Here is a 12,533-nt window from a genome sequence, read left to right as displayed (position 1 = left end):
CCACTTCAAGTCACTTCAAAAACCATTTTATATCTGCTAGGATGACTATTATTAAAAAGAAAGATAATAACAACGTTGGTGAAGATGTGGGGGGAAATGGAACCCTTGTATATTGCTAGTGGGAATGTAAAATGGTTCAGCTACTGTGGAAAACACTTTAGCTGTTCCTCAAAAAATTAAACATAGAATTACCATATCACCCAGTACTTCCGCTCCTAGGTATATACCCAAAAGTATTGAAAACAGATACTCAAACAAATATTTGTGTACAAACATTCATAGTAGTACTATTCACACTAGTCAAAAGGTAGAAGCAACCCAAATGTCCATCAATGGATGAAAAGATAAACAAAATGTGATATATACATACAATGGAATATTATTCAGCTTAAGAAGAAATGAAGTACTGACACATACAACGACATGGATGAACCATGAAAATATTATAAGTGAAAGAAGCCAGGCAAAAAAGATCACATAATGCATGATTCCATTTATATGAAATACCTAGACTAGGTAAATCCACAGAGACAGAAATCAGATTGGTGGTTTTCAGGGGCTAGAGGGAAGGGAGAATTGGGACAGACTGCTTCATGAGTACAGGATTTTCTTTTGAGTGATGAAAATGTTTTGGAAGTAGAGGTAGCACTTTCACAAAATTGTGAGTGTATTAAATGCCACTGAAATGTCACTTTAAAATGGTTAATTTCATGTTATGTGAATTTCACCTTAATGAAAAACTTAAGAATAAATTTATCAAAAGATATGCAAGACTTTTACACTGAAAAATCTCAAAACATTGCTGAGAGAAATTAAAAAGACTTAAAAAACTTGAGAAATATACTATGTACATGGATTAGAGGATTCATTATTGTTAAGATGTCAGTTCTCCTCAAATATACTTATAGATTCGACACAATTTCATTCAAACTCCCAGATGAACTTTTGGGAGAAACTAGTAATATGACTCTATAATTAAACACAAATGCAAAGGACCTAGGATACCCAAAGCCATTTTGAAAAAGAAGAGCAAGGTTTCAGGAACTTGTACTATCTGATTTCAAAACTTACTATAAAGCCAGAGCAATCATAACAGTGTGTGGTACTGGCTTAAGGACTGACAAATATATCAGTGAAACTGAATAGAGAGCCCAGAAATAGACTATACTTACTTGGTCATTTGATTTTTGACAAAAGTGCCTAAGCAATGGAGAAAAGAAAGACTTTTTAACAAAATGGTGCTGGAATAATACTGTATCCATATGAAAAAAATGAACTTCAACCCCTACCTCACACCATATACAAAATTTAATATGAGACAGATGATGGACCTAAATGTAAAACTTGAAATCATAAAAATTTCAGAGCAAAACATAGGAGAATATCTTCATGACTAGGGGTCAGGCAAAGATTTCTTAGACATACAGAGAACCACCAAAAAAACAAAAAATCAAAAAACCAACCCTGATAAATTGGACTTCATCAAAATTAAAAACTTCTGCTCATCATAAGACACCAATAAGAAAATGAACATGGAAGCCACAGACTGGAGACTATATTTGCAAACGTATATCTGACAAAGAATTCATATCCAGGATATATAAAGAACTCATTCAACTTAACAAAAATAAGAAGCAATCCATTTTTTTTTAAATGAACAAAAGAATTGAACAGACATTTCACAAAAGAAAATATACAAATCATCAATAATATATGAAAAAGTGATCAACATCATTGGTCATCAGGAAATGCAAATTAAAGTCACAATGAGATACCACTGCACATCCACCAAAATGACTAACATTTAAAAGACAGACAACACGGGGCTGGCCTGGTGGCGGAGCAGTTAAGAGCACGTGCCCCGCTTCAGCGGCTCCGGGTTCGCAGGTTTAGATCCCGGGAGCGCACTGACGCACTGCTTGTCAAGCCATGCTGTGGGGGTGTCCTGTATAAAATAGAGGAAGATGGGCATGGATGTTAGCCCAGGGCCAATCTTGCACAGCAAAAAGAGGAGGATTGGCAGTGGATGTTAGCTCAGGGCTAATCTTACCCACAAATAAATAAATAAAAGACTCACAACACCAAACATTGACAAGGTTGTGGAGCAACTGGAGCTCTCATAAATTGTTGATGAGGATGTAAAATAGTATAAACTCCTTAGGAAAAAGTCTGGCAGTTTCTTATAAAACTAAACATACACTTACCCTATGACACAGCACTTCCACTCCTAGGTATTTATCCAAGAGAAATGAAAATATATGTACACAGAGACTGGACAAGAATGTTCATAGCAGCTTTATTCATAATAACCAACAACTGGAAACACTCAAGTCTCCATCAATAGGAGAATGGATTAAAATAATTGTGTTATATTCATATGATGGACTATTACTCAGCGATATAAAGACACAAATTACTGATACGTGCAATATCATGGGTGAATCTCAAAAACATTTTGCCGAGTGAAAGAAGCCCTATACAAGAGTATATTCTGTAATTATTTCATTATAATTATTTGAAATTTTAGAATGATTCCAACTAATCTCTACAGGGTGAAATTCACAATAGTAGTTGCCTCTGGGAGAGTGGAGGTAGGGATTAAATGGGAAAGGGCAAGAGAGAACTTTCTTGGATGATGGTAATGATCTATATCTTGATAAGGATTTGGGTTACACAGGTGTATGCATTTATCAAAACTCAGCAAATAGATGCTTAAGATTTGTGCATTTTATTGTATGTAAATTTTATATCAAAGGAAAAATATAAACAAATATTGAACTCTAGTTAATGATATGCATGTTCAAGTATTTAGGAGGAAGTGTAGTAATGTCTGCAATTTACTTTGACATGAACCCAAAACAAGAAGGATTAATGGATGGATAGAAGGATAGAAATGTGATAGAGCAAGTATAATAAAATATTAATGGTAGAATCTAGGTGGTAGGCATATAAGTGTTCACCGTAAATTCTTTCAACTTTGCAACATGTTTGAAATTTTCATAATAAAGTACTGGGGAATAAACAAGGATGAGATAGTACAGAGTAGCCTCAAAATCCTGTGTATGCTAGTTAGGAGTTACCTGCATGCTCCTTGCCATTCTCCACACCTATTTTAATTTTTCCCCATATTCCTCTGGATATCTTCTACCATGTTAGTGGTTAGAAGTCATAAAAATGGTCTCTAAGAGATATTTCTTCTACTAATGTTAGGCAGAGTTGAGACTTTTCTCTTTCACAGTGTCCCTAAGCAAATTGTTATGTGTTAAATCTGTGCTTCAAGGAGGCAATACCATATCAGATCCACATTCAGACTGATGCCCAATGAATTTATCACCAAGATCTGCTCTGATCGGAAGAGCATATTGTGTAGGCTTCATCTCATGCATATGGGCATTGTAGCTACTCTGTTCAAGCTTAAAGGTATAAATAATAAGTTTGTAAAATAAATTCCATAAATGTATAATGCAAACACTTTGTTGTTCACATTGTTCCAAACTTACCTCTGTTTTACTAAGAGTCAAAATATTCCCCTTATGACATCAATCATTTTAGTTGTACATCCACACCAGTGGTTCTCCATATTCAGTGCACATTGGAATCATCTAGGAAGGTTTTAAAACTATTGATGCCTGGATTTCACCCCCAGAGACTGATTTGATGGGTCTGGAGTACAGCCTGGGCATCAGAATTGTTATAAGCTCTCCAGGTGATTCCAAGTGCAGCTAAGTGTAGCTAAGCTAAAATACTTAGACCTTCTCCAGATCCATCATCCCATCTTAAAGTGCACCAACCATCACAGCACACAGAATCTCAGTTGAGACACAGCACCACCATCATTTTATACATCATTTTGCATTACCCTTCTCAAAAATGCCCAGCATTTAATCAGTCATTCTCCTCCCCTCCTTCCTCTTTTTCCTTTCCCCAACTCTTTGTCTCTTTCCCTCCTCCCACCCTCTTCTCCTTTTTCTCTTCTTCATCTGAAAGACTGAAGCTAATCCACCCAGGAAAGAGCTACTCTCCTTCTCAGTTCCCCTTGTTGATCCATAAAGGAAAGCTTAGAGCCCCTCATTCCACCAGCTCAGTGCTCCCTGTATCTTTCAGCCACACATGACCTTGTGAGATGGCCTCATGATGACAACTTCTCCCTCTGAGGGTCCAGGCTGCCCTGCTTTTCGCTACACTTCATCTCCATTTCTCCACATTCCCTCATGATAACATCATGTGATGTGAGCTGTTAGAATCGGCAAATGTGAACTGATTGGGCTATCAATTTTTCCAGCCATGACAGCCCAGATGGAGCATCAGTAGAGAATAGTTATTGAACTGCAGAGAGAAGCCCTTCCTCAGAGCGGCTACTAAAGAAATCCAGGTAAATGTCCCTAAAGCGTCACCTCTTCAACTAATGACAATCCTCAGGCAAATCCAGGCTTGTTATTATTCACTATGCATTAGGAAGGACTTCCATGAGACAGATTCTGAAACTGTGCCATCTTGCCAAGAACCCTTCTCTGAGATGCTGAGGGTAACTCTTTAGGATGGCATGAATGTGGTTCTGCTCAGAGCCATAGAAAAGACAGGCCTCCCTGTAAATCCTTCCAGGAAGAGGGTGTTGAACTGTAGCTCTTCAGTTATAGTCTTTCTTTTTATTATCAATCACTAATAACAAATACCATTTACTAAGAACTTACCATGTGCCAAGTACTAAATGTTTTATCATATAATATAAAAACCCTATGAGGTACGGATTCTTATGATCATTTTACAGATTCAGAAAACTGAGTCTCAGAGGGTTCAAGTGGTGTGTCCAATTAATAAATAACCCAGCCAGGATTTGAACCTAAGGCTCTCTGATTGTTAAACCCATGCACTGAATCCAGGCAGCTGCTAAGGGCTATGGGAGTGCAACAGAGTGGGTGAGAAATCAGTGTGGGCTATCGCTAGTAGGCAAGACTTCATGGAGGAAGTGAGATTTAAGCTGTACCAATGAGACTTCGATGAGCAAGGAGGGGAAAAACACTGATGATCAGTCATCTCTGCCATTACTGTATGAGTGACTTCTTGGGTATGGATAGTGTGATTATGGTCACGTTATACTACTGGAAAAGCTATTTCTCTGTAACTAAAGAAGCAAGGCTTCATCTAAAGGGTAAAATATTGTGTCATGCTGTCAACAAACACCTGAATGTGCCAGGCATGGTGTAAGGTACTGGAGGAGGAAACCCTTGCTCTCAAGATACTGCCGTTTAGTGAAGGGTGCAAACATTTATAATGCAGTAGAAGCGCTACGGTGGAGCTATTCACAGGATGCTCTGGGAACATAAAGAACACCTGACCTAGACTCTACGCTGAGAAGAGGCTTCTTTCTAACATCTCATTTGTATCCCCCCTAACATACTCTGGCTGGAGGAGATGATGCATGAACCGAGCCTAAAAGAATAAGAAGTTGGCCAAAGGAAGCATGAGTGCAGGGGAATGGGATGCCAAGGATGGGAGGCCAAATGTTCTAGGCAGAGGAAGCAACACCCCATGATGGCACTCCCATAGGATATCAGTTAACCATTGCTAGAATAAATCACTCTAAAACTTAATGGCTTAAAACAATGAATTATTATTTTTGTGAGTCTGTAGGCTGATTGGGCAGTTCTTCTACTGGTCTCCACTGGGCTCATTCCTGTGGCTGCATTAGGCTGACAGGTAGGCGGGGATGGGCTCAGCTGAGACAGCTGGGATGGCCGGGCCTTTCTTTCCATGGTCTTTCATCCTGGGTGTTTTCATACCAGTGTGGCCCCAGGACAGTGTTCCAAGAAGGAGAAGGCAGAAGCCATAAGGCCTCTTGAGGCCTAGGCTCCAGAACTTGCACTACATCCCTTCTTCTACATCCTATTAATCGAGCAAGCCCCAAGGCCAGCTCAGATTCAGAGTGGACCGAGGAGCTGCAAAAAAGCTGTGGCTAGATTTAATCTACCACATGTGCCATACATGGCATCACCTCTGAAATCTGGCTCATGTCACTCAAATGTCCTTCTTTCTAACTTCAATCACTCCTTTTTTCTGTACTTGTATCAGCCTCTTCAAGACTTCTGGTCCCTGACCTCTCCATCTTCCCAGCCTTTTCCAAACCTTTCTTCTCTTTCACTGCAAGTGGTTGATCTCCTGAGCTCTCCTCTCACCTTCCCCATCATTCCTACCCAGGGGGTGGGAGGGTTGGGCAAGGCTGAAATCACACAATCATGAAGAAATCACGCAGTCCACAGAGGCTGGCAGATTGGCCCCACCTAGCCTCAGAGCTCAGCTCTCAGCTCCACCTGTCAATGTTTTCACCTGTTCCTGGTCAGGTCCTCTCCTGTCCCCAAATCCTTTCTTACATCCCTAGGCATCCTTCCCGATTTACTTTGGTTTCCCACCCATCTTTCCTGAATGTATGAGGTTGATTCAACAAAGATTAATAAGGTAACGTTTGTAAAGAGAGATCTTTTCTTTAGTAAGCTACATAAGTAACAACAGACGTAAGAAAGTCCCTTGGGAGATACTAATTAATTCTCAGAGCTCCTAAGAGGTTTCCTTCCTTTAACATTAAGTAACAAGGAAGAAAAAATTTTGCCAACAACAGATGGGTGTTCCATCTTCTGGAACAGAACTTTTTATTCTTAACTCTCCAAAAGCCAAAGCTAATTGACCGTTGTAGCTGCTCCAGAACCAAACTGAATTGAGATAGTATTCTCACATATCCAAAGGCTTAAAAACTATACTAGAAAAATAAATATGGTCTAAGGTTTTGTACCACCACTTTTACCTTGAATTTTTTTTTGGCTGGGGAAGATTCATCCTGAGCTAACATCTGTTGCCAATCCTCCTCTTTTTGCTTGAGGAAGATTCGCCCTGAGCTAACATCTGTGCCAATGTTCTTCTACTTTGTATGTGGGTTGCCATCATAGCATGGCTGCTGACAAGTGGTGTAGGTCTGTAGGTCCACACCTGGGAACCAAACCTGGGCCACTGAAGTGAAGCACGCCAAATTTAACCACTAGGCTGCAGGGCCAGCCCCCTACTTTGAAAATTTTTGATGCTACCTGTTTTCTACAAAATAAATCCCAAATCCTTACCTATTGTTCAAGGCCCTACATAATTGGTCCCAACCTACATTTGCTATCTCATAGCAAGACTCTTTTCCTACTTTGGCCCCCAATTCTTACCTTCCTGCCTTTGCTGACACCATTTCTCCACTTGGAAGGCCCTCCTTCCTTCCTCTCTTCTTGTCTAAGCTCTCTCCAACCCTCAATATTCAGCAGCTCAGGTCCACCCCTGGCCATGGCTCTCTAAACCCTCAGATTTTCCCCCTCCTTTAAGCCCTATAGGAGTACTTGGTTTTCTGTATCAGTCACTTGGCCCTTCTTATGTGCTACGTTGGGTTTCTTATTGCTCTCTCTATCTTATATGTGCCCAATGAGAACGTAAATTACTTTAGGGCAGGAACAAATAGTCCTAGTCCTACACTGCACTGCTCTTGGCTGGATAAATGCAGCTGCTTCATAAGTGTTTTCTAATGATGACTTGGATGCCTTGAATGCTTTAAACTTGTATACAGGTTTCTAGAGAACTATCAGAACGTGGGGAAGACTCAATATACAGAAATGTGGCCAACTAAGCTACTCTTCCTTCTGCTCCATTCCTTATCACCACTGCTCCCTATCCCCCATCCCTCCCCTTCAGAGTCTCTGTCTGTCCTCTGCTTATACCTACAGATACTTCTTGACTTTCAAACTTCCATATATTATGAGGCTTTGCTCAGATCCAAAATAGCTTAACTTCACCAACACCAGCAGATGACTGTGGTGGTGGTTTGTACAGTGCCACTGGGTTTAAGAATAAATGAACCTGCCGCAGTCGTTCTTGGACTCTGCCTTCTTCTCAAGCTGCTACCCCCTTTCTCCCTCCTGTCACTGCCAATTCCTTTTTCTTAATTCTTCATAGATTTATTTGATCCTTGGAACCTAGCTTCTGCCCTCACAGGTGGCCACATTTAACTTAACTTTATATTGCATCATGAGTTTGTTGTTCTGTATTTTATTTCGTTGAGTCCTGGTTATATTTCTTGATTTATTCATTTATTTATTTATTTATTTATTGGTGAGGAAGATTGGCCCCAAGCTAACATCTGTTGCCAATCCTCCTCTTTTTGCTTGAGAAAAATTGTCCCTGAACTAACATCTGTGCCAGTCTTCCTCTATTTTGTATGTGGGACACGGCCACAGCATGGCATTATGAGCAATGTGTAGGTCCTCGCCGGGGATCCAAACCTGCAAACCTTGGGCCTCCGAAGTGGAGCATGCAAACTTAGCTACTACGCCACCAGGCTGGCCTCTATTTCTTGTTTTTTATTGAGAGAAAAGGTGAATTTTTCTTCCTTCCTTCCTTCCTTCCTTCCTTCCTTCCTTCCTTCCCTTCTTTCTTCCTTTCCTTCTTTCTCTCTCTCTCTCTCTCTCTTTCTTTCTCTCTGTCTCTCTGTCTTTCTAACCATATTTGTGGTTAGGGTAGATTAAAAAATCCTGCAGTAACAAGTAAAACCCTGAAATCTCAGTCAGTTAGTGGCTTAACATTATAAAAGTTTATTTCTTGATCATATCACAGTCCACTGTGAATCAGGAGAAAGTTTCCTTCCATGCTGTGGCTCTGACAACCCTGAGATCTTCAGAGCTCTCCATTGGATCCAGTCCACCCAGCCAGCTAACAAAGAGAAAAAAAAAAGATCAGAAAATCCACTGTTTCTTAACTGCATTGGCCTGAAAATGAAATTCACATTCCATTGGCCAGAATTCAATTACCCAGTCTCACCTAACTATAGGGTGCACTGAGAAATGTAGACATCTTGTGTACCCAGGAAGGATTGAACTAAGTATTACTGAACACTAAGGATCGATATCACACCATATCACTTCTATCTTCCAGTTGATTCTCATTTTATCCATTACACAGAATATATTTTTATTTATTTTTTTCTGTAAGAGATTCTTCACAGAGCACACTGACTTCTTGTTCTAATTTGGATCAATGCTTTTTAGGATTATAGTATAGGTCTCAAATTTTTTTCATTGACTGCCTAGTTTAGTTCTGTCATTTCTTATAATTTCTTGTTTTTTACCAATCTATTGCTGGAGTACATCTTCAAATAACTTTCTCCAAAAGGACACTTGAAACTTATCTCCATTAGAATATAGGTTTCTTGAAGGCAGGGCCTCCGTCATGTTTATTTTTGTATCTCTATTGCCTAAAATAATGTCAAAATAGGTACTCAATAAATACTTGTTGATTGACCAGGCAAAAACTTTCTGAGTCTTTGGCATGTTTAAAAATTTTTTTTAAAAATAGTTTTTGTTTAGAAAGTGTTAGTTTTGCCTTTGTCTTAAAAAATCTTTATTTTACCCTCACCATTAATAGGTAGCTTGATTGGCTATAGAATTTTAGGTCCAAAATTATTTTCTTTCAAAACTTTGCAAGAAATGCACCATTGTCTTCTACATTTTCTGATTTCTGACTCAAGAGCTGTTGTGAAATTCTTCAGGACAATGACTTCTTCCTCCACTGCAATCCCTTCATGGGTCATTCTGGGCTATAGCTTTCTTCACTGAGTGTCTTCCATCAATATGCTTCCTTCCATTTTTTGTCTTCCAGAGCTTGTTGAAATTTCTTATGTTCCTCTATAGCTTTACTATTAGAAATGTATTTCTCTTATTTATTTCTTTATAATTTATGGAGTGCTAAGAAGTAGTGAAGAGAAATACACGTACTTGATGCACCATCTTGAACTAGAAGAAAAGCATATATATTTAAAAGCTCCCAGGTGATTCTGATGATCAGTCAACTTTGGGAGATACTATTCTAAACTATCTTTTGTTCTCACTTTCCCTTTATTTTAATCACTAAGCATTTACTGCTTTGTAACTCCTTGCATTCTGTGGCTCATTTTCCTTACTAGTTGATAATTTTCATCAGAGCAGGAGCATGTTTGATTATTATTGGTGCTTAGCCTACAGCACCTCACTCAACCTCTTGCACAATGTAAGGCATATCTTAGAAGTCCAATAAATTCTCCTTGAGTAAAAGAATGAACAAATGAATGAATGAGTGGAGAAATGATATACATTCGAGTAAGTAGTTTCTCTAGTTTTTTTATTCTGCTTTTATTTACTCAGGTGGTATTATTTTTTTTTAAATAAACCTAGTCAGCTATACGTAGCCATTCAGGATTAATCCTTTTTAAAAATAGATACAGTGACTCATTTTTATTTTTTAAAGAAATTTTCCATTTCCAAGAGCCCTATTTTCAGAAACATTTCATAATGCACAAGCTTTCAGCTTGCAAATGATTTCATTTGAGTCTCATACCAGGAATAGCTTGTATGAATCCATAAACATGAATGAGGCTCTTCTTGTGGGATTTTCTATTTTAGTCCAATGCTTACCTCAAATAGAACCCATTTGGGTGAATTCTGCTGCCATAAACCCATTTAAACTCAAGGTTGCTATTGTAAATAACAGGATTAAAAGCAAACATACCTCACTCATCATTGATTCATATCTCAGGCATAGACAATAAAATAAATTTATCTATTAAAATATATTAGGATAAAAATGTTAAAAACCAATAGTCCATTTTTATCATTCTTCAAGGTGTGTCTAAATTTTTAATAAATAACATGCATAATCTTTATCTTAATGAACTGTTTTTTTAACGGATGTAGGAATAGAAATGCTGAGACTTAAAAATAGGAATGGAAAGAGAGCAGCCAACATATTTATTGAAGAATTATTCTAAGATCTGACTTGTGAAAATTTTTTCTTTACCACATATCTGATATTTTTCACTGAGTTAGTGAAAGGTTTTAGCCAAGTTAAATAGTGACTATTTTCTTCAATCAGCAAGAGTTTTTATTTTTTACAGATGATTCAGGTATCATACATAGCATTTAAGTCAGCCACGGGAATACAATTAGCAAAATCTAAAATGTCAGAAGTTCCACGATACAAATGACCCAGTACTCTCAACAAATAAATTGCTTTCCTTACTTAGCTTTAAAAGAAGTACTTGGGCTTCTCTGGGGAGAATAAACTGTAGAGAGGCAAAGGTGGACCAGAGAGACCTGTTAGGAGCTAGTGCACTAATCTATGCAAGAGGTGATGGTGGGTTGGACCAGAGTTTTAGTGGTAGAGAAGGTGAGAAGTGGTCAGGTTTGGATATATGTTGAAATTAAAGTCAACAGAATTTGCTGATGGATTGTGTATAGGGTGTGAAAGAAGGAGATAGAGCCAAGGACAATCCAACGTTTTTTCCCTGAACTGCTGGAAGGATGGAGCTGCCATTAACTGAAATGGGATGACTGCAGGAGAGGTAGGTTTCAGAGGGAAATCAGGAGTTTACTTTCGGGCAAGGTAAGTTTCAGATATCTATTAGACACCCAGGTGGTAGTCAGCTGGAAATATCAGCCAAGAGTTCATGGGTGAGTTCTGGGTAGGAGATATAATTTGGGAGTCTTCAGAGTGTATAAATGTTTTCAAGCCATCAGAATAAATTAGATCACCAAAGGAATAACTGTAGGTAGAGTAGGTCTGTTGCTTCAAAAATACTGTGGAACAAACAACTCCAAAATTTAGTGACTGAAAACAACAATTAGTTATTCTTATGGATCTGTGGTTGGATGAGGGTTTGCTGATCTAGGCTGGGCTTGACTGGAGTGATTTGGTTCTGCTCCAAGTGTCTCTCATCCTTCTCCTAGAACCAGTGGGCTAACTCAGGCATGTTTTTTTTCACGGCAATGTCAGAGGCACAAGAAAGAAAGCAGAAACAAATAAGGCCTCTTGAGGTTTAGGCTCAGAGCTGGCACAGCATCACCTCCTCCTCATTCTGTTGGCCAAAGCAAGTCATGTAGCTGAAGCCAAAGTCAAGGATCAGCAAAATGATAATGCAGAGGCACTGCTACAGGGAAGTGTAAAAATCTAAGTTCAGTAATGCAGTCTTTCATAAGTCCATGGACTGAGTCCAACCTGGGGCATTTTAACTTTGAAAGGTAAGTTTAACTACTACTTCTACCCTGCTCCCAACATCTAATCAGGAGCCAAACATAAAAATTACCCTAGACATAATCTTAACCATTGCTCTCCTTTGCCTAAAGGAACTTTACTGAAGGCACCCATTCTTTGATTCTTGTCAAAGGAATGAAAACACTGACTCCATATTACTAGTTACAAAGAAAGTCTGTGGCAAGATGGTCCAAGGTGCCAACGTGTGCATTTTAACAGTCTGAAGAGAAACAAGCAAAACAAAACTCGAAGAAGCAAATGATAAGGAAACATCTGTGTCTGACATTGAAAAAATTCTTTCATCCTCAACTGTAGTCTGATAGGATATCTAACATGAATGCATGAAAATGTATCATACAGAAGCTCAGCTCCAAGCAGCACGTTCTAATTTTAAATAGGCCATAGTCAGTAACTTTTTTTCAAGCTGCTAAAATGCAGAATATGCATTTTACCCA

Source organism: Diceros bicornis, chromosome 16 (genome assembly GCF_020826845.1).
Source record: "Diceros bicornis minor isolate mBicDic1 chromosome 16, mDicBic1.mat.cur, whole genome shotgun sequence".
NCBI classification, from domain to species: domain Eukaryota; kingdom Metazoa; phylum Chordata; class Mammalia; order Perissodactyla; family Rhinocerotidae; genus Diceros; species Diceros bicornis.
Note: the sequence above shows the minus strand (reverse complement) of the source record.